At 46.8% G+C, this 25,211-nt stretch overlaps 1 long non-coding RNA gene across 1 annotated transcript; it reads right to left on the bottom strand.

Annotated features, from left to right (window-relative positions):
• Nucleotides 1-2,497: 2,497 nt before the first annotated feature.
• Nucleotides 2,498-3,753, bottom strand: LOC125619732. The gene is made up of 2 exons (XR_007351301.1): nt 3,370-3,753; nt 2,498-2,935 (listed from the first exon to the last, which is right to left on the bottom strand). It is a non-coding gene; the product is annotated as an uncharacterized LOC125619732 (long non-coding RNA).
• Nucleotides 3,754-25,211: the final 21,458 nt, after the last annotated feature.

Genomic DNA, 25,211 nt, shown 5'->3' with positions numbered 1-25,211 from the left:
TCAGCCTCCCAAGCTGCTGGGATTACAGGCATGTGCCACCGCACCTGGCTTTAGCTACAAGCCATTGGATACTCTCCTGAGCTGCAAAATAGTTTATTCTGACAGTTTCTGTCCATTTTTCCTTAGCAGAGCTGGGAGTCCGTGCTCACGGTACCCACTGGTGTCCCTGTGCATGCAAGGCAGGCACTCTACCAGCTGAGCTGTGTCCCCAGCCTGAGCACACTTTTTGGTTTGTTTGTTTCCAGTGCTGGGGATCACGCCAGGCCCCTGAACGTGCTTGGCTAGTGCTCCACCACCATCCAGAACTCTCTTTTAAAAACTGCTGTGTTGGACTGGGGTTGTGGCTCAGTGGTAGAGCGGTCACCTAGCATGTGAGAGACCCTGGGTTCGATCCTCAGCACCACATAAAAATAAATAAATAAATAAATAAATGTACTTAAACTACACCTAAAAATTTTTTTAAAAAGGAAAACACACTGTGTTGAGATGCAACTCACATACCATGTGATCTGCCTGTTTGTACAACCCGAGGCTCTGCAGTACAGTCTCGGGGCTGTGTGACATCACGTTGATTTCAGAGCCTGACTGAGCCTCCCAGAGCCCTGTCCCTTTGCTCCCATTCTCCTCCACGCTGTCTCGCAGCCTAAGCTGCCACTAACCCCTCCGCCTCCACCTCAGAGAGCTCTTTGCCTCTTCTCCTAAAGAGTCCACGCGTGCTTAACAGGTCATGGGTACCCTGTGGCGGGGGAGATGGAGGCTCAGCCCTGACAACAACACGGACTCCCTGGTCACTGCCTGACCGGCCATCACTGAGCGCCAGCGTGGCGCCACCACCTGTGGAAGCAGCCCGCAGGGGCGGCCGCCAGAGGCACAGACTTCGCCCACGTGGAGGGATGACGATCATTCTCACTGGAATAGCCGTGCAGCCATCCCTGCCCTGGACTCCTCCATCCTGTGCTCGGGAATGTCTGCTGACCACCACAGTCATCCTCTGTGACATGGATCCACAAGGATCTCACTCTTGAGCAAGATGTGCCACAATGGCCTCTGCCCAGGGAAGTCGCCAGCCTCTCCACGGGCCCTGCCACCCAGAAGAGCCTGTGCAGTAGGCTGACCCCTGGGGAGTTTGGTGTGCACCCCTGGGGGACACCACCAAACCACCATGTGAGGCTGGAGGTCCTCTCTCCTGGATGAAGCTCATGCTTGAACCAGAGGCGGACCGGAGCCAGCTGCAGTGAGCTCTGCGCGTGACACCTCCGCTGCTCGCTGGCCTCTTGACTGTGTGCACACTTGTCTCTAGCTACTCTTTTACCCCTCATTCCCCTGTTGAGGTCGGTGACTGTTGCTGAAAGTTAACTTTGCGGTTTAGTCTCAGGTAAGAGCATATCTGGGCAGGAGAGATAAAAAGAGCAATTCACAGCCCAGAAGAGGGAGCTCAGACTGGGGACTCACTGCTCCTTCCTGGGGTGGGGGAGGACAGACTGTTCCACACCTGTAGGAAAGTAGTTGTGTCCTGTGAGGTACAAAATTGTTTTGCTTTTGAAATGTGGAAGTACAAAGCCATGACGAAATGTACACATGGAAAGGATAGATCGAGGGGTGGACTTGCCAGGTGCCATTGCCTGTCACCTCGGGCCCTTCACCCAAACACGTCTCTGTGCATCTCTTATGCTCTGCTCTGTGATGCAGGGACAGGGACCCTGCAAACCTCAGTGACCCTTGGCCGGTGCGTGTTCAGCTCCATCAGAAGGGAGCTAGGTGTCGCCCTGCGGAGGAACGGGAGCGGCCTCCTGTCTCTCTTCCGTCTGCTCCCGGGGGCCACGTCCCCTGGACTCCCTCACCTCGGGAGCAGCAGGGTGCTTCCTGCTCCCTTGTGCCTTGTTTCCTAAAGCAGTCGAATCTAGTTTGTAGTTTTCCCAACGTGCACAAGATCCACTTTATCGTGTCGCCCCACTCAGGGACACCAGCCCCAACTCTCTGGCGCCTTCCTCTGAGCTCCAGGTCCAGACCTCCCAGGACCCTCTTTAGAGCTTTAGAGTTTTACAAAGTAGTTGGGTTCATCCCCCGCCCCCCCCCAAAAAAAAAAAAAAACTCATATAGGCATGGAATTCGATTTCAGCTCATCATCCTCCCCTTTTCCCTCCTATCTCCTCCCCTGGGAGGCTGCTCTCAACCAAAGACCCCAAGACAGCCAGCACACCCCCTGGGGTCCCACCTCTGTCTCTTCAAGTTTCCATTAATCCAGCCTCTTGCACTGGTCCCCATCCTTAGGGGTGGTGGTGGTTACCTGTTGCGTTTGCTATCTTTAAGATGTATTCAAGTTCTTTTTTATTCTGGAAGTTATATATTGAACACCTTTGGACTTATATATTATTTCTTATATTAACTGCTCTCTGTCCAAATGAAAGGTATACTTGCTTTCATCCAACAGGACTCCGACTGATGTAAGTCCCTTATCAATCACATTTATTTGCAAACCAAGAAATCACAAACAAGGTTAAAGCAAAGATCCTTTTATTCTGGATATATTTTTCAAACCCAGTTGAACTAGAGTGAATGAACGCTCCACAGAGGTGGAGCAGGTCTGAGGCTTTCCTAACAAAAAGGAACAGTCTTTAGAGAAGTTAAACAGGACTGAGGTAACCCTGGAACTTGGACACCAACTCGGTCCTGGTTGGTTGTAAATTTTCTAAGTCCAGCTGAAGAGGCAGACTGGTCAATTTAGTGTTTCTCAACCTTGTAAAGTATTGTTAGCTTCCAGAAAAGTATTCCCTCTGGAAGGTCCAGCTCTAGAAAATTTACCCCTTTGGGAAACTTTCAAAAGCTCACAGAAGAACTTTTGCTCTTTACTTTTTGACCATTCTGCAGCCATCTTCCCTTTTACCTGGTTGATTACGAATTTCTTTCTCACATTCGGCGGCTTTCCTTTTCACTCCTGAGAAGGATATTTTGAATAAGCTTTTATAATCTTAGAGTGGCTTCCGAGTCGCAGAAAAGCCTCGGGGATGGTGAGAGTTCCCATGAGCCCCCACCCAATGTCCTGCATGGGGTGGTCTTGCAATAGCCGGGCCCACTTGGTACCACTCAGGAGCCCACAGGGACACAGCAGCACTCACTGAAGTCAGGCTTTATCGGGACTTCCTCAGTTCCACCCATGTCCTCCTTCTGCCTCAGGACCCCAGGCCACACATGGCCTTAGTCACCCCACCTCCTGGGCCCCTCTAGACCACCAGATTCTCAGACTTTCCCAGCTTTTTTGGTTTTCTGTTTGTTTGTTGTTGGGGTTTTTTCGTTTTGTTTGGTTTTGGCTTTTGTAAAACACGTTCAAGATTTTACTTTACTTTTCTATTGGATGATTTACATACTTACCTCACCTTTTCTTTAAGTTAGTGCCACAGTATTCCATAATAAACTACTTTAAATCCTGATTCGGTCGAGATTGGAATGAAATGGAAAAAAAAAAAAAAATTTAACCTCCTGTTGCTTTTTTAAAACCCAACCCCCGGGCTGGGGAGGTAGCTCCTGGCAGAGCCTCACCTAGCCTGCTTGCTGGAGGCCCTGGGATCCATGCCCAATACCACAAAAACAAACAACAAGCCATTTCACCAATTATATTCCAGCAAAAACACACAGTCTGCTCCGTGGTGCAGAGCTTCCTGGGGACCAGCTTTCTCCTCCACCAGGCAAGGGGCAGCGCGGGTCAGCCGCTCAACACACTGGAAGGGGGTCTCCACTTATTTTTCAGGAGGCCCAGATAGGAGACCGTCTAGAAATCCGGGCTCCACCCAGCTCCTAGCGCACACTCACGACCAGCCTGCTTGCTCGCCTGGTGAACAGGCCCCGGAGGGATGCCATCCGCAGTGACCGTGTCTTGTCCCCCGCTGGAGCCCTCCGTGGCTGACCTGTAGGCCAGATGCTCTGCTCTGGATAGTCCACCTTGGGGACAAAGGCGAGCAGCCAGGTGGGGTCATCCTGGCTAAGAGCAGCGGGCAGCAGTCCTGCCAGCTGTTCTCCGAGACAATGATGCACACTCGGAGTGGAAGGACATCGGTTGCCAGAGTTGCAAACTGCGCGCTTTTCGAGGCCTGCGCAATGACCCTGGCCAGGCGGCTCCCACCNGGCGGGGCTTGGGGCTGGGCGTGGAGGACTCTGGCTAGCCAGGCCTAGCCGGCCCGGGCAGGCTGTGTGGCGCGAACCTCACCTTTCTTTGCCCGCCCTCCCTCGCTGTCCTCTCCACCTCCTTGCCTTCCCCCTTCTCCCCTCCTCTCCCTTCCCCCAACTCCCTTCTCCTCCTCCTTCTCTCTCTAGGTTTTCGTTTTCCTTTTTTCAGTACTGGGGCTTGAACCCTGAAGCGCTCTACCACTGACCACATCTCCAGCCCTTTTTATTATTTATTTTGAGACAGGATCTTGCTGACTTGCTGAGGCTGGCCTCGAACTTGTGACCCTCCCGCCTCAGCCTCCTGGGTTTCGGGGACCATAGGAATGAGCCCGGTTCCTGAACTGCACAGAAGACGGGCAGAGGCAGGAGCACTGGCGGCTCACGGAGGGTACAGGCCTCCAGGGGTCATGGCTGGTGCTGACCCTGAGCATGACTGCCGTCAGGTTTTTCCCTGTACAGAGATCCTGCCTCCTGCTACCCCTACCGCACCCCGTGGGAGCAAGTCAGCTCGCACAGCCTACATGGAGGAAGACAGAACATGTGCAAACTTTATTTGGAATTCTTCTCCACGGAGTTCTGCCATCCTTCAATCAGCCTTTCCCAGGAGTACTGCCTGCTGTTTTGGAAAATGGTGTTAGAAACCAAGATTCCTCACGATCGTCGCTGCGGGGTGTCACTGCTCCTAAGTGCCCTGGGAGCCAGGGCCTTTAGTGCAGCGAGCTGCTTTGGGAACCCATCAGTCAGTATGTCCCACGTCGACATGCAACCCTCTCCATCTAACTGGGATTCCTTGTCGCAGAGCACTCTGACCTCTTTCCCTTGCTGGTGGCAATGTGGGCTACAACCCCAAGAACCCTGGGCTGCCCTCCCAAAAGTAACCCCAGGGTGCAGGCCTGGCTGTACTGAGTACTTACCGCTGGCCCCTGGGAGTAAAGGCTGTTTTTGGTTATCATGCTCTTATTAAAGGCATTAAGCTCTTTTCTGACCCCAAGTTCAGGAAAGTATCTTCTGTTACCTTGTAAGTTTTCTGTTATTTCTCTGTTCACATTTAGAGCTGTAGTTCACCAAGAATTTATTTTTGTATATTTTGATACCATTGAGGTGGAGATTTGGGGTTTTATTTTTTTGTTTTGTTTTTGGTTTTGTTCTGGTAATGGGGGTTGAACCGTGGGGCACTCCACCACTGAGCCACATCTCCAGCCCATTGTTTGTATTTTGTTTAGAAACAGGGTCTCATTGAGTTGTTAAGGGCCCTACTATGTTGTTGAGGCCGGCTCTGAACTCCTGTCTCAGCCGTTGTGCCCAGCTAAGGTGGAGGTTTTTTTCCCATGTGGATAACCAATTATCTCAGGGCCACTGATTGAGGGAATCTGTCCTTTCCCAGGCCTTGTAGATCCCGCTCTATGATGAATCAAATCTCCAGTAGTATGTGGGTCTCTTGCAGGGTTTCTATTCTGTTTCACTGACTGGGCTGCACATCTGTGCTTTCATATCACACAATCTTTTTGCAAGTTTCTAATAAGTCTTAAACTCTAGAGAGGCAAACTGCTCTTTCTTTCTTTCCTTCCTTCCTTCCTTCCTTTCCTGGGGCTTGAACCCAGGAAGACTTAACCACTGAGCCACATCCTCAGCTTTTTTTATTTTTTATTTTGAGACAAGTTCTTGCTAAATTGTTTAGGACCTTGCTAAGTTGCTGAGGTTGGTCTCAAACTTGCCATCCTCCTGCCTCAGCCTCTCAAGTTGCTGGGATTACAGGTGCGTGCTGCTATGCTGGTATTTTTCTTCTTCACGGGTATTTTGGGCTGGGAAACATACTGAATTTCAAAATAATTTTTTTAAAAACAGCTAAAGTTGTAGTTCAGTGACAGAGCCGAACTGGATTCAATTCCTCAAACGAAAAAAAAAAATCAAAAATAAATGCTGAGGGCTTTTTTTTTCGTAAAAATCCTAAGCATTTTTGTTAGATTATTACTAGGCATAATGTATTTTCATGTTATTATAAAATGTATATTTAAATTTCCAAATTGTTTCTTCCTGGCATTTGGAATTGCAAAGCTGATTTTATATATTAATTTTCTATCTAGCAACATTGCATATCTGCCATATTGATTTTAATAATTCATCTGAGATTCTCTTTATTTCTTCTGTTCCAAGCTTTATATAAATTTTCTTTATTTCTTCTTTTCGTTGTACTGAGATTGAGCTCAGGCGTGCCCCACCCTCCAGGGATACTCCAGCCCTTTTTATTTTTAATTCTGAGATAAGCTCTCCCCAGGGGCCTCCAACTTGCCATCCTCCTGCCTCGGCCTCAGGTATAGCTGATGACAAGCAGGGCACCACACCCAGCTATATATTTATTTTAGTGGCCTCTGTTAAACCAAAACTCCCTAAAATAAAAGGATCTGTTGGGCCATTATGGATGCTCACAAACAAGGGCCACATCCTGAGCAGGCTCCTGCGGCTCCCAGCAGCTGGAGCTCCAGTGGTCGGAACCGAGTCCCCGGACCTAGAGCTGAGAGTGCTTGGGGAACTTGGGAAGGAGAGCAGCAGTAGTTTCCACTGAACCCTCAATGGCGGTAGACCAGGGGGCGGGATGACCCTGGGTGGGGACAGCTTTGGGAGGGAAGGCAGAGCCCTGGGAGAAGTGGTGCTCCTGGGTTAGTGCAGGTTGATCTCTGGACCACCTATGAGCAGCAGGGTGTGTGGCCCTGGGCTCCTGGGGTGGGATTTGAGTCAGGTGTCCACCTGCCTTTAGGATTGTGACCCTCCGTGAAGGCAGGGCCTCGGGCACACTAGGCAAGGCTGACACGAGCCTCCCCACAGTCCCAGCACAAGTTCCATTCTTCTTCCAAGTTTTATAAGACTTTCTTTCTTTCTTTTTTTTTTTTTAAGAGAGAGAGATGAGAGAGACAGAGAGAGAGAGAGACAGAGAGAGAGAGAGAATTTTTTTTTTAATATTTATTTTTTAGTTTTGGGCGGACACAACATCTTTGTATGTGGTGCTGAGGATCGAGCCTGGGCCGCACGCGTGCCAGGCGAGCGCGCTACCGCTTGAGCCACACCCCCAGCCCAAGACTTTCTTTAAACTATGAAAGTTAAATGGAATTCACTTATTTTATGCAGATATTGAGAAAATCATATACTTTTTCGGTCTTCTTTCATCTGTTAATGTGGTGAGTTACATTAATTGAATTTTTAAATACCAAAATCAGCTGGGGGCAGTGGTGTAACTACAACTTGGAAGGCTGGGGGAGGGGGGCTGCAAGTTCAAGGCCAAGTAGGCAACTTAGTGGGATCCTGTCTCAAAATTAAAAAGAAGGGCTGGCCCCAGAGGCAAAGTGCCCCCCGGGTCCAATCCCCAGGGGACTGAGGATGCAGCTTCAGGGTAGAGCCCCCTTGGTCCCACCCCCTGGAGCAAAGTAATGATTAATGATAAAAAGAAGCCTGCCGGTGGCTCGCACCTGTGATCCCAGCAGTGCAGGAGGCTGAGGCAGGAGGATGGAGAGTTCAAAGCCAGCCTCAGCAAAGGCAAGGTGCTAAGCAACTCAGTGAGACCCTGTCTGTACATAAAATACAAAAAATAGGGCTGGGGACATGGCTCAGTGGTCTTTTCCTTCCCTTGAGAGGGAAAGCAGGAGGAGTTTCCACTGAACCCACAATGGCGATGGACCGGAGGGGCTGGATGTCGCTGGGTGGGAACAGCTTTGGGAGGGGAGGCAGAGACCCTGAGTTCAATCCCCAGTACCTTCTTCAAAAAAAAAAAAAAAGAGAAGAATAGGGCTGAGGATTGAGCCCAGTTTAAAGTGCCCCTAGATTCAATCCCCAGTATCATAAAAGTAAATAAATCATACATAGTAATTTCAGTGTGGTCATAGGCTCCGTTGTTGACCCCCAAAGCCGGGCCTTCTTTCCTCAGGATGTGGGACTGATCCGGCTCCCGCTGCGCAGAGAAGGCCACTTCATCCTTGGCCAAGAACAGACCAAGTGAGAGAGAAACTGGGCACCCATTTCCCACGATGTCAGAGTTGACGGGAGCACAATGAATGCATCTTGGATTCACTGAGTACTCCTTGCTCGGGGCCCTGACCAGGGCAAGCCTCTTCCTCCACGGCTGCAGTCTGGATCACCGGGGCCAGTCACACCTGTCCTCCCACACAGGGTGTGGGCTGAGAGGACAGCAAGAAACAGCAGCAGGGACACAGGCTTTAAGGAGACACTGCAGGGGGTCAGGAGAACCAGAACCAGGCCCGGAGCAGGGCGTGGGCCTGTCAGAGCACAGAACTTCCCCCACAGGCCAGGGCCGGACGGCCACCTTTCCCTTCTTTCCCCCACACTTCTTACTGGTGCACTGTAGTCGCACACAGTGGTGGAATTGGTTGTGACATTCATCCGTGCACACAGTGTGACGGCACGATTTGGCCAACATCACTCCCCCACCCTCCCCTCCTCTCTGCCCCTTTGCTCTTCTGACGTCCCCTCGATTTTCATGAGACCCCCTGTTTTAGTCGGCCTTTTCACTGCTGTGACTAACAGACCTGATGAGAAAAATAAGGAAGAAAAGTTTATTTGGGGGCTGGGGTTCCAGATGTCCAGTCCATGGAAGGCTGACTCTGCGGGGCTCAGAAGTGAGGCGGGGCATTGAGCAGAAGAGGGTGTGGAGGGAGGTGATTCTAGACCTCACACCAGGAAGCAAGAGAGGCTCCACTGGCCAGTGACAAAATATACACCCCAAAGGCCTGCCCCAAGGCCCCACGTCCTCCAGTGACACCCCATGCGCCTACCAGGGATTAACTCACTGATTGGATTAAGGCTCCCATAACCCCCCTAAGCCTCCTTGCTTCATCTCCCATGTGAGCTTTTGGGGGATACCTAATATCAAATTCATGACACCCCCACCCCTTGGTTTTCCTTTTTCCTCTCTAGCTCCTGCATATGAGAGAAAACATAAGACCCTTGACCGTCCAGACAGCAGGCATTTCTACAGAGGGCCACACTACGCCGGAGACTGAGCTGAGCTGTGAGACACAGAAAGCCTGTCCGTCCCTTTTCAGAACCAGCATTTAGCCTTAAATGTAAAATTGGGGTGTAAGAAAGGCAGCCAGAGGAAAACAGAGCAGAGTAGAAAGTTCCAAGCAGGTAACGCCAAAGTGTCCAGGTGAAGTCCAGGTCCCTGGTGGCCCGAACAAAGAACATACAAGAACACAGAAGCAACAGGCAAGGCACTGGTTTACGGAAGGTGAACATGGCAAGGGAGAAGTGAGGCGCCAGGCCTCCGTGTGGGGAAACGAGGCCGTGTCTCCTGAGCGTGGGGAGATCTCTTCCCCACATGGACCTTAGGAAGGCCTTACTCCATCTGCTGCCATTGGCTACCTTACGATTCCTGATCAGAGTATTTTCCTATATTCCCCCTGCACTGGTTACTTTAAAGAACGTAATTAGAATACTGCCCACTTGAGGGGCTGGGGCTCAGGGGCAGAGCGCTTGCCTGGCATGCGTGAGGCCCTGGGACCGATTCCCAGCACCATATAAATAAACAAAAAGGAAGCTCCGGGCCTGGTTCCGGTTCTCCTGACCCCCTGCAGTGTCTGCCTTTGCTAAAGACTATGTCCCTGACAACTAAACAATATTTTTTAAAAAAGAATACTGATGGGGCTGGGGATGTGGCTCAAGCGGTAGTGCGCTTGCCTGGCATGCGTGCGGCCCGGGTTCGATCCTCAGCACCACATACCAACAAAGATGTTGTGTCCGCCGATAACTAAAAAATAAATATTAAAAAAAAAAAAGAATACTGCCCACTTTACCCATTGGTCATTTTAAAATTCGAACCTGTGGGGGCAGTTGTCATGGTGACGAGTCCTCGGTGGCAGGAGTCCTCGTGGTGATGGGATCTGTTGTCAACAGGAACAGGACTCTTTGCCTTGTCTTGTCCCCTGGCAGCTTCTTTCTCATACCCTGTCTCCGCCATCTTGGTGTCCCTGAACTCCTCCCACTAATAAGGTGACAGTTCACAGCTCATTGACCAACAGGAGGGGAGGGGACGGGGCCAACAGAAATCAACTTCAGGACAAAAGGCACTGAATCCCAGAAAGGTCTTCCCGCCTCAGGGCAGTGAAGGAGGCGGACTACAGCCCCTTGAGGGAAAAGGGAACAGAGGACTCTGGCCTTTTGAGATTTCCCTTATCTGCCAGTTTTTCTGCCCCCCAAAAATACCTGAAAAACTTCCCCCATGATGTGGCCCTGCTAAACCCTATAAAACTCAGACCCTTTTTGTAGCCAGTCTCCATTTTATTCTTGAAAAGTGGCCCTCTGTGGTGCTGGTCCACGGAGTTCCGTCTCCGGCTCCTTCTCTCCCATTGAGTTTGCTCCCCAACGTTCCCAATGAGCCTCCACCATCTTCTCTCTTCCCGCCTCCCTTCTATTTCTTTCCTTCCTTCCTCCTAACAGAGGGAGACCCTGCAGAGCCTCCGAGTCCACTATAGCTAACCGGCAGCTGGTATGCGACCCGAGATCCACCCCATTCCTGGGCTAGATTCTGCTGCCTCACTGCCACGTGGATGGACCAAGGACCTGTATGGTCCTTTGTTGGTCTTGAAGCCAACCTCCTCCTAACTTACCCCTCCAATTCCTTTCTTTACCTACACAATCAGTCCTCTGGGTCAGAGGCTACCTCTGCCATTCTGTCCCCACATAGAGCACTGACCTCCGCCATCTCTAGAGAGGAAAGAGCTCTCTCTGGCCCTCGCAAAGGCACCCTGCCTGAGAACTTCCAGTTTGTCCAGACCCTGGGGTCCTCCGTCACTGGGATTGCAGGAGGGGACGCCTTCTCATTCTTGTGGTGGTCTGTTCTGTCGGTGATGGGAGGCATCTAGGGACACTTTGATCTCTACCGCCACCCTGGTCAAACCTCTCCAACATGGGGGCTAACCAGTCCCTCCCATGGGACTCCCCTTTACGTTGCCTCACTAAAAATTTTTAAAATCCTCCACTTCCAATCTGATCTCAAAAGTAAATGCCTTATTAGGCTGAGTACTCAGATCTGGCTGCGATATAACTTAGATAACCTAAGTCAATGGCCCAAATTTGGAATTCAGGAACTTTGACCCAAAAATCCTCCAAGACTTTGACAATTTCCTCCAACAAAATGGCAAATGCCTGAGGTTCCTTACCTCCAAGCGTTCTTTGACCTCTGCCCAAGGCCCTCATCACGCCAACCTTGCTCTGATCTACCATTAACTCTTGCTGACTCCCCACTCCATAAGCCCTAGTCGGGTCCTGACCCCCAGTCCTCTTCTTCATTTATCACCCCCCAAATAGCAGATGAACCCCCTCCAAAAGTAAGTTAAGCTGAAGGTGATAAAGCAGTTTCCTATCAGTGGTGCCTGGTAACATCAGGAGACTGTCAGAGTCACAAACTTTTTTTTTGTGAGTCACTTGGAGACCAACAAATCTTTCTAACCTCCTACAAAAGTGGGCTTGATCTCATTTCTGTGTTTGCTAGTATGATCATCTAGCCCAAAATTTATCCCTCATATTGGTCTACGAGATGTAATGTGACACAAAAAAAAAGTCCTGACTAACTTTACCAAGAAAGCCCTAATGACACAGATAAAAGGATCTCACTGAACCCAGAGGAAATGCCAAGATCAAGGTATTTTGCAAAAACCTGATGGCATCAGACATGTTAGCCACAGCTCCTGAGGACATCTGTGACATTATAAAAGCTAAATGTCATGTATATGTTCCTTTTTTTTCTAGTTGTAGATGGACCTTTATTTTACTTATTTATATGTGGTGCTGAGAACCAAACCCAGGGCCTCACACATCCCAGGCAAGCGCCCTACCACTGAGCCCCAGCCCAGCCCAGCCCAGCCTATGTATACGTTTCTAACAGCTCTGCTGATGTTCTGAAACCTTGACTGGCTTTCACTCACACCCCGGGGCATGAGGGTTCATCCCACCTACAGCTTTAATGAATCACCATGTTTGTGGTTTCCAGTGACCAGCCAATAATACTGATTACTTTCATGCTAATTGTTTGCAAAAATTGATAATGCTTTGCCACCTTATTTGTTTATTGATGCCTTACCAGGATCCCTGCCCTATGTATACCTCATCCAGTCACCCACCAACTGACACCAGGGACCCCTGGACTGTCCTGATGCTAAATGCCCTTAACTCTCATGCCCCATGTAATGGGGAACAAGGGCTTGGGGTCCCTTTACCCCAACTTCAACCTCTCTCAGCAGAAAGCAGCCAGATGAGTTGGGTTCCAAATACCCTCAAAGAATTTAGGTCTGAAAGTCCTTGAAAGGGGTATGTGATGGGACAGACACATGTTAATGGTGGGAACATAAGGTTAAGGGAATAATTTAATCAAATGAGCCTACTATGCTGACCCCCACATGCTTTCCTTTCCAAAAAGCAATTTACCTGTAGCTCTGCCTGGCCTAAGTGGACAGGACTTGTCACATTCCTGAGCAAACCACCTGTTCACTGAAGGACAAGTGCAGGCCCAAAATAATGTGAAGACCCAAGTCACCCTGAAGGAGGAGACTTCTGTGACCAGATCCTGAAAACCTGGGAGATGAGGACAGTTCCTTCTCACCATAAATCTGTAAGAATGGATGACTAGGAATCCAATTAGAACAGGTCGGCATGGGCCAAGGTGACCTGGAGTGGCCCCCATGATAGTGGGGACTTGAAAGTCTGATGTCACCCAAAAGTCAAGAGGTGGACCTGGGCTGGACTCTCTGGAAATTTGAAACAGGTTATGGTTTGGATGTGAGGCGTCCCCCAAAAGCTAACTGTGAGATGGTGCAGGAAGATTCAGAGGAGAAATGTTGGGACATAAGAGTCCTAACCCAGTCAGTGATATAAGGTAGCCGTAACTGAGGTGCTAGGGTGTGGCTGGGGGTGGGAACTGGGGCCTGGCTTCGGTCTATACTTGTATCTGGCCAGTGGAGCCTCCCCCTGCTTCCCGACCATGATGTGAGCTGCTCCCCTCTGCCACCCTCTCCCACCATGAGGCTCTGCCCCACCTGGAGCCCTGAGGAATGGAGCGGCCTTCCATGGACGAAGGCTCTGAGACCCTGAGCCCGCCGATAAACCTTTCCTCCTTACAGTTGTTCTGGTCGGGTCCCTGAGTCACAGCAGGGAAACAGCTGACTAAAACAAATCCCCAATAAAACTCGAGTGCAGGAGAAGCATGCTGTCCCTCTCCTCTCACTCTCTCCCTTGAGAGTGTCCCCTTTCCCTGTTGCCAGTCCCTTCAAAAACTCATTCCTGTTAGTCTTGCCACAGTCTGGCTGGGCACAAATGCCGCAGTCTGGCTGGGCACACAATCACGAGCCACCACACAGCTTGTAGATTCAAACAGCAACTCTTTATTCCCGAACTCACACCAGCCGTCTACAATCACGTTCTGGGGAAATCCACGTTCTCTGCCCAAATCCACCTCCACTGGGCTTCTATCTCCCAAAGAATACTGTCTAAATCCCGTGAGAACTCAAGGGGAACTCAGGCAGCAGGATACGCCCTATTCCCAGCAGGAATAATCTTAAACCTTAAACCTGGAACCTAAACTGGGAACGCCCTAATCCGCCTTGGTCCTTGAGCAAGGTCACCTACATTCAATGTCACTGCAACATGGGGTACGCTGGCAAGGAAATTGTCATACCTACTTGGCTAATGGCTCCCAGCAAGTCTAAGGGACATTTTTCAGACGTGATCACAAGAATGGGTGTTGGAAGAGGGGTCTTCATGGTGCCTCAGTTTCTCAGAAGGCCCCAGCTCCATGACATTAAAAACTAGACCTCCTTGTCTAAACTTTCTAAAGACACCTCTTCTCCTGTACGCCCCTCGTCTGGAGGGAAACAGACGGGAAGGTCCGTCTGACTTAATTAGAGTGGAACTGCCCCTCCTCTGTCCTGCTTCAAGAATCCAAGTTATTGATGTTCTCTGGCGCAGACACTGCCCAGCGCAGTAACAGGCTTGTCCCACTTCAAATTGAGGAGCACAACATGAAATCATGGTCCTGAGAGTGTGAGGACCCAAAAGGACAAAAGGGGACATTTAAGGAATTTTAAGGGCTCAACTAGCTGGCAAATGTCCTCTCTTAAATAAAAATAGTTACCAAGAAGTTAGTGAGTGTCCTCCATTCTGAGGGAGGCCCCAGCCAGAGGTCATGGAAGGAAAGGCAGAAACTGCGGGCCACTAGAGGCTCAGGGATCAGGGAGGTGGCCCTGGCCAAAGAGACCATTTTCTCAGCACAGATGCCCATGTTCTGTTCTCTTTCATCTGTTTATTTTTATTTTTGTTCGGAGGGGAACTTTGTCCTCAAAAGTAATATTATCACAGTTGAGATAAAGGACACGTCGAATAATTTTCTGCCTCCAAACCAGACCTGATTACCAACTGGAGAAATGAAAAATGGTTTAAATGCCCTATACATGAGGTTTTACTCAAAACAGCAGCTTCCCTTACTTAGCTTCTGCCGGATCTCTCCCTCTCCAAGGCTAGCATTCGAAATGTGAATTGCAGAGACCTGCTGAGCTTGCAAGACCAACGAGGCTCACAGAGGACGACTTTGAGACCAAAGGAAAATTGTGTCACTTTTAAATTCAAGCCTCTGTGGGACCTAGATGGCTGGCTATCTTATCTGCTCTTGCAGTTCACCACCTGCTTTCTTACCAAGTTCCTCCCTAAAGGCTGCAGCATATGAAGGTAAAAATGGAATAATCCCAAAAATGAAAAAAAATTGAGATTGCTTTGTTTCTATGTCTTCACTAGATACAAGGTTACTAAGAGTTAAGATTTTGTCAGGTGCAATTTTATATACAAAGAGTACAAGAGGTTTCAGTTGGGTTTCAATTAAAGTACTATGAAAACAAATATTTCATCTTATTAAAATGGAGTAATTTGCCAGGTACAGTGACACACACCTGTAATCCCAGCGGCTCAGGAGGCTGAGGCAGGAGGATCATGAGTTCAGAGCCAGCCTCAGCAAGTTAGCAAGGCCCTAAGCAACTCAGTGAGACCCTGTCTCTAAATAAAATATAAAACAGGCTAGGAATATGGCTCGGTGGTTAAGCAGCCCTGGGTTCAAAAGAATGGAGTAGTTGTCTCAATTCAGAAATCTCATAACAATTGTTTCAGAATATAAATGTAAAAGGGATCAACAGCTAGGAAAGAGATGTAAGAAGGTTCTAGGTATGGAAATATATTTTAAAAGCTAGAAGGATAAAGAAATGTTGCTGGATGAGAAAGTCTTTGTGTGATAAGAAAGTAAAAAATTGAAAAATGTCTAAGTAAACTAAGTGGAGTGGCATACAGCTGTAATCCCAGCGGCTAAAGAGGCTGAGGCAGGAGGACCGCGAGTTCAAAGCCAACCTCAGGAAAAATGAGGCACTAAGCAACTCAGTGAGACCCTATCTCTAAATAAAATACAAAATAGGGCTGTGGATGTGACTTGATGGTCAAGTGCCCCTGAGTTCAATTTCTGGTACCTTCCCATCCCCCCCAAAAAATGTCAAAGTAAGTTGCTGAAGATTTGTGGAGGGTAAATTTCAAAAAGTATGTGTTAAATTAAACTGGATATATATGATTTGCACAATCAGCTAAAGCTATTTAAGTCTTTTTCCTAAGGTTAAATATTAATGTACTGATATAAACCAAAGTTTAATCCTCTATGGATTGAACTAACAAAGATTTCTTAAAACATTAATTTGCTCTTATCTATCAAGATAATTTTTTGTGTTTGTTAAGTTTTATTCTTTAGAGGAATAATCTTAAAGGAATTAGGGTTTGTACAACTCTAAAGTTAAAGAATAAATGTTATTTTAGAGTATTACAGTACATTACACAGTTTGAAATTGTCTTTAAAAGCTAAACTTGACTAATATAAAAACATCAGTGTAATTGTGGTGCTATTACTGACTTCTTTGTAAACTAGATGTATTTGTGTCTTCCAAGTATATAGTCTTTAAAACATAAGGTAAAATAAAGGCTTGGGATTATAAAAATTATGTTTCTTGCCTTATAGCTATTATATGAATGTTCTTACTCTTGTTAAATTCATTTTGTATTTCCTTGTAAACTTTATAACTATTGTCTGTTAGTGTCGTACAGAAGTACAACTTCTAATATAAGAACCTGAGTTAATTTGAGACAACAGTCCTTCACCTGTAGGACAGATAACATGTAATACTGACCCTAATTGGCTTGCTGGATGTTTAAGTCCAAGCTTAGAGATTAAAGTTAAGGAAATAAAAGGGCTAAGAAAGAAAAAAATAAGCCAGTATTTGGCTCTTGCCGTATGAGTTCAGTTCAGTCCCAGGGAATAACAGGGACTTCTCTAAAGGCTTTGCAACTCTGGACCACATTACAACCTAATTAGAGGGATCAATGAGATCCTGGAAAACAGAAAGCTGACCAGTGCACATACTGCAAAAAAGGAGGGTCATTTGAGACAGAGATGTCCCTAATACTTCCAAAGGAAGCCATGTGTTCAATGAGACCCTGACCCATCCTCGAAGATACACAAGAGATAGAAACAAAGACAATTTGACCAGCTTCATCTTAAACACCTAGCAAAAACAGTTATAATCAAAGTACAGCCATACTTGAGCATTTAAAAGAAAAGACAATTGTTCTTTTAATGGAACTTAAGACAAACATTTGTGTCAGCCCCACAGCCCTGGTGCCCACCCCCCAAATTCTGAGGCATTTTTCTTTTGCAAGCCTCATATTTATTCCTGCCTACCAAAAATCTGGTCTAGCTTCTAGACCTTGGTCTTCCTTACTCCTGAGATTGATGTCTCACCTAACATCCAGATGCCCTATGAGTAAGGGAATAAACAAAGGGCTCTCTTGTGTCTGGTGTGCACTGTTATCAGTGATTGTTTGAAGTAAAAGGGCCAAGGAAAAAGCAGTCAATGTATTCACCCTTGCCCTCTAAGGTCAGTTGGGCTCCAGGGAATGGTGGGACCCCTCTTGGGGACCTGCAACTCTGGTAAGTCACCCAATCTTCCGATGAGGAGGTTAGAGGACCCGAGAGATCAAGAGGCCAAGCAGTGCCCATTCAGGAAAGAGGAGGGCCATTGGAGAGGGAAATGTCCCTGATGCTTCCAAAGAAAGCTACATGTGGTCGGCAAGACCCTGACCCATCCTGGCAGATGGCACAACTGGTAGAGTAAAAGCTGAAGGAACCGAGAGACTTTTCACAAGTTCCCAAGAGTGATCCCTGACAAATATCAACTGCTTTTAACAACAGATAGGGAAAAGGTCAATTTTGACCAATTTGGTGTTGAACATCTAGCAGGAAAGTAGAATCAAACCACAGTCATACATGAACATTTAAAAGGAAAGACAATGTTTCCTTTAAAGTAACTTGAGATGTACATTTGTGTCAGTCCTTTCCAAAGTAAGGAAAAACTGGGAGGCTATGAAGAAAGGATTCTTATTCAGGTGTGCCTGAGAAATCTCCCCAAAATCTCCGTCAGAGTCACAAGTTTGCTCAGAGTCAATTTGAGATCTGCAAATCTTCCTAATCTCCTACCAGGTGGACTTTATCTGCATTCCTGGTTCTTGTCTGGTATGATGATCTAGTTCTGATATTCATCATGAGCTGCTGTAAGGGCTCCCTTACTTGGGATAAACTACAGAATTCCCTACCATGGAAACTAAGACCAACTTCTGAAAGAATATCTACTGGCCATGCCCTCTTCTTCATCATTCTCAGGTGAAAGGGCTCCTGGCCCAGACTCCTCCCGTGGAGCTTGCCATTCATGACCTCCAGCCTGGTGACCTGGTTTTCATTGAGACCTGGAAAGAAGATAAGTTCCAACTGAGCCGGAAAAGACCCTACCACAGGCTCCTGACCGGAACGGCTAGTCCAGCTGCTGAAAGCGGGTGGACTCATTGCCATGGGCAGTTTCCACCTCAAAAAATGTATATGGCTAGGAGGGTGGCAATACCAAAGGGTATGGAACAAAAATGAAAATGAGACCAGACAGTATAAAAAAAAGGGGGACTCGTGAGAAATAGTCCAGTGGTTCATTTTCAGAATATGGTATTTAGCCCTAAACGTAAAATTGGGATGTAAGAAAGGCAGCCGGAGGGGACAGCAGAGTGGAAAGTTACAAGCAGGTACCACCCCAGTGTGATGACAGCCCCTTGACAAACAGGAGCCCAGGGAGAAGGGGCCTGGCCTGACGGATAAAGATGAACTTCACACAGGCCCAAATGCACTGGATCCCAGATTTGCCTCCCTCCACAAGAGGACAAAGGGAGGTGGGGACAGCTGAAGGTATATTTCTTTAAGCCACCCAGTAAGAGACAGTAAACCTAGGTGAAGTTCCATAAGATTGTACACCCCATAGGATTCAGCCAATGAGGAACAGGGGCGGGACCTCGACTACCAGGGGATAAAATGCTGACTGTAGCTTGTCTGGTGTGCCAATCCCCCAGGAGCCCAATCTTGCAAGACTTTCAGAAAAGTCCCGCTTTTGCTGTGCCTCAGTCTCTTAGTTCATTTTTTTGGGTTCACATTTGCTAGAGAAAAACCCTAGAAGTTGCTTTCGTTGACAATGTCAGCTGTAAGCCCATATGTAGATATGACATTTAATACATGCGCACAACAATGTGTGCGTACAATATGCGCACAAACATCCATAAAAGTGGACAAAAAACTCCAAAGATTCTATAGCTTTCATTTAGATTTATCATTTGCCAGTTTTTAAAGAGTTTGATTTTCTTTAGATTAGATCTCATTACCTCTGTAGCCCAAAGCAACCATTAATCCTAATTTGCATTTCCAAAGGTATGACTTAGTCGAAACCAAATTTACATATCAAAGACACAGTTTAACCTGAACGCCTAGGAGAAAGGCTTAAGCTGCAGCCCAGTGAAGCCAAAAGGTTTAAAGGTGTAGCTTCTAGGTAGATTTAAGTTAATACCTTTCACTATTTTTCTAAATCCAAGGGAGATGCCCTTAAATGGAAATTCCTCTTATGAGGGTCAGAAGGTCTACTTTGGAGAACTACCTAATTGATTAGCCCTTTTAATCTAATTTGCTTTTTAATTATATGTAGCCCTTCAACGAGTAGAAGGTGAAGGTGAAGAACAATTTTTATGTCCATCCAACGTGGGAAATCTTCCCTTGAGCCTTTTGAAGCTTTTCCAATCATGTGTGCCCAGTGCTGTTCCCAGGAATCATTTTGTGAAAGCCTAGTATGGTGGCTGGAGCAAGAGTTAGTGAAATGAATTTCTTTCCTTTTTCTTTCTTTTTTTGGTAGTAGGGATTGAGCCCAGGGGCACGCAACCACTGAGCCAGATCTGAAGGCCTTTTTATTTTTTATTTTGATACAGGGTTTCGCTAAGTTGCTCAGGGCCTGAATAAGGGTGATAAATTTTTAATAGGACTGTTTCTGCATTGCTCACCTTAATCTCTTACCTCTATCAAAAAGAACCCTGGTAATAGACAAAGACACAAAACAATTACATTAAAGCAGGCACACTTCCAGATCAGGTCAGAGGGAGATCAGATGCCCCAAAGGAGAAGGGGAGACAGCACATAAAGCCAGGAGTGGCCTGGCAGATCAGAGACACCAGACAGCTCCTTCAGCCCCAGTGTCCACTGTGGGTTCTTATCCCACAGATGCCCACGCAAGGACGCCCTCTGTCCCCCGTTCTTTTATCAGAAAGGCGAAGAGCGCTTTGATCTGAGAAATGGATTCCAGAGAGTAAGAAGGAAACCGTGGGAGAGAAAGTTCCCAGAAGATCCTGGAGAGCGAGAAGGCCTGGTATTTAAGTCAGAAGAGGAGGAGAGACCCGAGGAGAGGACAGGTAGGTGAATTAACCTCAGGAGAGCCAAGGTCAGAGCCAGGGGACGCAGGTGAGGGTGAAGCCAGAATTAGACAGTTAGTTTAGGTAGGTAATTAGAGTCAGGTTGGACCAAGGAGGCCCATTTTGAGTGAGTCTGGCAAGTTGGAGGAGACTGTCCCCTGAGGGATTGAAATGTCAATTCCTTCAGGGCCTTCCTCCACCTTTATCAAGAACCTGCCCCTGTTCCAGCCTGTGGCTAAGCTAGCCTGTCCCAGGAATTGCCCCCAGCTAGAAGGTTATTAATTAAGGTGTCCCAGTCTGCCCCCTCCTGCCCTTCCCCCCCAATGCCGAAGTCTGGCTGGGCACAAAGTAACCAAGCCGCCAGGAGGTACTTGTAGGTTCAAACAGGAACTACTTTATTGCCCGAACTCTCACCCACACTCCACACACGCTTCCCTGGGAACTCTCTCACCCTCCACCAGGCTCCACAAGAACTCAAAGGGAACTCCATGAGAACTAGGGGGCGCTGAGGCAGCAGGAGCTGCCCTATTGCCAGAGCCGCCCTATTGCCAGACAGCAGGGGTCTATATACAACTGAATACACAGCCTGTTTCAATCCAGCATCATCCAGTCACAGCAATTATACACAGCTTAACTTAATTATCATCATCTTAATGGCTCCCTGGCGTCACCTCTCAACCACTCCTTCTGGCAAAATGCTAGGCGCCATCCCGACTCGGCTGTGGCCCTCAACATCTCCTCCCTTCTGTTTAATTAAAAAACAAGCATGTGGCTTAGGGACCATGCCTGTCTTAGGTTGTCCAATACTACTTATGGTCCTTACCCGTCATCGGATGAGCTGACCTCAAGGTGTCAGCCTCCTGTCTTAGGTTGGTACCATTGCAATTGGATCATACCCATCACTGACTACCTGCCCAGCATACAGCCATACTTGTGGATAGGCCTTTTGCACCAGTGGGGGGGGTGCGGTTCTTTGCCTCACCTCTGTTGGCCCCCAAATTTGGCCTTTGCTAGCAGAAGGGAGGAGGATACTAAAATGCCACAACACCAAGCCAATTGACGGCTCCTTTTGGAAAAATTGTACCACCGATGATACCATCAGCAAAAATACCCCAACACTACCACAAGTCGCTGCACCAACAGATAGTTCACAATGCATACAAGTGATACATAGTCCAGGCAAGTTCTGCAAGCAGTTCAAAGCAGAGGAATCCATCAATATGTCCATTTCCTCCCAAAGCAAATCGACTTCTTGACTGAGCATCACTTGTTGAGTTACATTATTCATTGATGCATCAGTTTATACAGTTTGTTGTGATAGCTATCGCAGAAGCTCTAGTTTGGTTTTATCTTTGTCTTCACCGGCACTGGGATGAAGATAGGAATTCTGGCAATGATGAATAAAAAAAAAAATATGTAACATTCCAGCAGGCACTAAAAGAAAGCAATTTTCTAAACAATTTAGTATCCTGAATAGAATTAGATATAATGAAAAGGAAAGGTGAAAGTTAACAAACAGATCTGTTAACCTCCTTTTTTGTTCACATATTAAAACAATCCTCAATAGCTGTTTACCCAACTAAAATTAAACCATTTAAATCACGTGAATAATAAAAAAATATTTGGATCCATTTTTTCATGAGTGCTCCTCATATATGATATATGGACATACGCACATTCAGACATACAACACATAACACAAGTGTGCACACATAACATACAACACATAAGATAATAGTAAAGGCCTTGTAGCTTTTCACAGGTGAAATCTCCATTGCAATGTTTAAAAACTCCACAGTCAAAAAATAGAACTGATCAGAAAAACATTAACCTAGGTCTGTATGAGCTCAAAAAATAAAATATAACTTCATGATGTGGGAGAGGGCAATAAAATAGATATTGAAAAAAGCATCCTGGTTACCACCTAGGTTTGACTCATCTTTTGATATCCCATCCTTCTTCCTGTAACTTGCATATGGGTCTGAAGGTATTCCCACAAGCAAGCCCCAAGGTTTCTTACATTTGAAATAGGCCTTAAAAGTGTTCATTATTCATTAGCCGCCATGTGTGGGAGAACCACTGTCTCAGATGTAAGGATAGATAAACTGAAGTTTTGGATATCAGCTGTTATGGATTTGAGCCAAGTCATCTTCTTTTTGGTCTGTAGAAATCGCTTTAGTTAGTCTCTCTGGAATCCAAATTGGCTGCTGTTCTCCCTGTGGAAACACACAAACAGACCTCTGATACCAGACAATCACTGGGTCAGGACCTTTCCATTGTCCTGTTAGAATATCCTTCCAAAGTACCTTGGGCTTATGTACATTTTTTGGACACATGTGCCTTTCTGCCGCGCTAAGCCCTGATGAATCCAAATTTAAAAAGTTTAGAGTAAAAAGGGTTATTTTAAGTTTATCTTTGGGGGATATATGCCCCTTCCCAATTCCCTCTTTTTGCTTTAATAAGTACATTTTAATAGTTTGATGAGCTCCTCCAACTATGCCTTGTCCCTGGTGGATTGTATGGGATTCCTGTTATATGAGTAATGCCAAATGATGAGCAAAATTGTTTAAAAGAGGTAGAAGTATAGCCAGGGCCATTATCTGTTTTTAACTGTTTTGGAACGCCCACAGTGGCAAAATTTTGTAAACAATGAGCTATAATATCTTTAGTTTTTCTCCGGCATGAAGGGAGCCCATCAAAAATCCGGAAGAGGGCTGGGGATGTGGCTCAAGCGGTAGCACGCNCCCGGGCCGCACGCATGCCAGGCGATTGTGCTACCGCTTGAGCCACATCCGCAGCCCCTCCAAGTAATTTTTATTGTTTCAGTGACCCCTCCTGAAAACCCAATCCATGTCTATCTATTTCTTGATCTATTGTATTGGTGCCACTATACTTTGTCCTTTTTCTCCTAATCTTTTTCCTTTCCTAAAACCTTGTCTAGCCATAATAGTGGGCGCATTTGGATTGATGTTATTTGTTAATGTTAGTCCTAATTGATCTAGGACATCTCGTCCCCATAAATTTATAGGAAGATGATCCAATACATATGGCTGTATAGTTCCTTCACATCCTTCAGGATCCTTCTAATCTAATACTTCTATGGGGATTAGTTGCCACTCCTAGGCCTCGAAGCGTTTGAGTGGCTTGTTGTAACGGCCAGTGTTTTGGCCATTCTTGACGAGAGATGATGCTAAGGTCTGCACCTGTATCCAGTAGCCCATTAAATTCATGTCCTTGAATATTTAGTTTTAGCATGGGGCAAGAATCTAAATTTAAAGAAAGCATAGCCCAATCTACACCTGTGGAGCCTAATCCCCTGGAAACTCTTTCTATAGTACGGCTGGAAAATTTATCATGTAGGCTGGGTATTATTAATAACTGTGCTATTCTATCTCCTGGTGAAATTACTGATATACCCTTTGGAGAACAGGCTAAAATTTTTATTTCACCTTCATAATCGGGATCAATTACCCCAGGACTTATCATAAGTCCTTTTAGAGTAGAAGAACTGCATCCCAATAATAAGCCTACTGTTCCTTGGGGAAGAGGTCCTTTTACCCCTGTGGGAATGATTTGAACTCCCATCTCTGGAGTTAGTACTGCTCTGGCAGAGGTGCAGATGTCCAACCCTACGCTCCCTCTGGTTTGTCTGATGAGGGATTTAATGGATAATGTGTCCTGGGCACTACCCTGATGGTGTTGCTGGGTTCCTCCAATGCCCCGTATATTTGTGGTTGTGGGCCCCGGAGCATTGGGCCCCCCTGTACGTTTTTTGGCAATGGAGCCCGATGCTTTTCTCCACGATATCGTGGGTAAACACCTGGTCCTTGTCCATTTTTTTGATAACAGAGTACCCTATATGGTGGTTTGAGAACAGCACTCATTAGCCCAATGTCTCCCTCTATGGCATCGTGGGCAAATACCCGGTATTCTACCCCTTTGATCATATCCAGTTTTGTTAAACCCTCCTCCTATGGGACAACTCCTCCTAAAATGTCCTGTTTTTCCACAATTGTAGCGTGTTTTGGGCCTGGCACCTAAAGCCTGTTGTACTGCAGCTGCCAAGACTTGCCTATGTTCATTAATGTCTCTACATAATTTAATATATGTGTTTAAATCTTCATGTTTCCGTGGTCTAATGGCCTCCTTCCACCATCTGTTTGCTTATTCATAGGCTAGCTGTTTAATTAATGGCATTGCTTGTTCTGTATCCCCAAAAACTCTGGTAGCTGTTTGAATAAGCCTATCTACAAATTCAGCGTAAGGTTCATTAGCTCCTTGTATTACCTTAGAAAATTGACCTTATAAATCTCCATGTCCTTGTAAAGTCTTCCATGCCCTAACCGCATCTGCAGCAATTTGTGAGTATATGGCAGGATCATATCCAATTTGTTGCTGCTGACCCTCATAAGGTCCCTTTCCTAACAACATATCTAGATTTCTCTGAGGATAACTGGCTGCTGCATTTTGCCTAGCCATCTCCTTGCAAAATTCCTCATTGGCAACCTTCCATAACAGGTATTGTCCTCCATTTAGCACAGCTTTGCACCTACTAGTCCAATCTGCTGGTGTCATGTTCAAGTTGGTAATGGATTTGACCATGTTTACAGTGAAGGGTGCTTGAGGACCATAGGTTTACAGCCTCTTTCAGCTGCTTCACTATTTTGAAATCTAAAACACGGTGAATTCGCTGCCCTCCTGCCTGCTCAAATATAGGGCATGCTAATCTTTGAGGTCCTGTCTCAGGATCCCATCTATCAACTACGGGGGTTGGGGGCCCCCCAGCATATGTTGTCTCCATAGGTGGAGCTGTTGGTTGGACACTTACGCCCTCTGGTAATAGAAAGGTGTTAGTAGCAACCTCCTAGTAGTAACTTTTTCCCTGATAGCACTTCCTCCTTTAAATTTTCTTCCTCTGTCTGACTAGCTCGAGAGACCTTCTCTTTTACTTGATGTAAGATGTCTTCTCCTAGACTACGCAAACAAGATTGTACCAACGTCCATAACGGTAATGTGCCAACTGGCAGAGTTCCTGGGCTTTCCCTTTCTATCCTTTTTAAATCTTCACCATGATGGTTCGTTCCATTGTGATATATTTAATAACCCCTCTTTAATGAACCATGGACTACACCTTTGTATTGTCTTAACGTATGCCCTAACTGTTCTTGATTTTACTGAGATGCCTCCTTCCTCTAACAATTTACTTA

Source organism: Marmota marmota, unplaced genomic scaffold, assembly GCF_001458135.2.
Source record: "Marmota marmota marmota unplaced genomic scaffold, marMar, whole genome shotgun sequence".
Classification (NCBI taxonomy): domain Eukaryota; kingdom Metazoa; phylum Chordata; class Mammalia; order Rodentia; family Sciuridae; genus Marmota; species Marmota marmota.
This window is presented reverse-complemented; position numbering and strand designations above follow the sequence as displayed.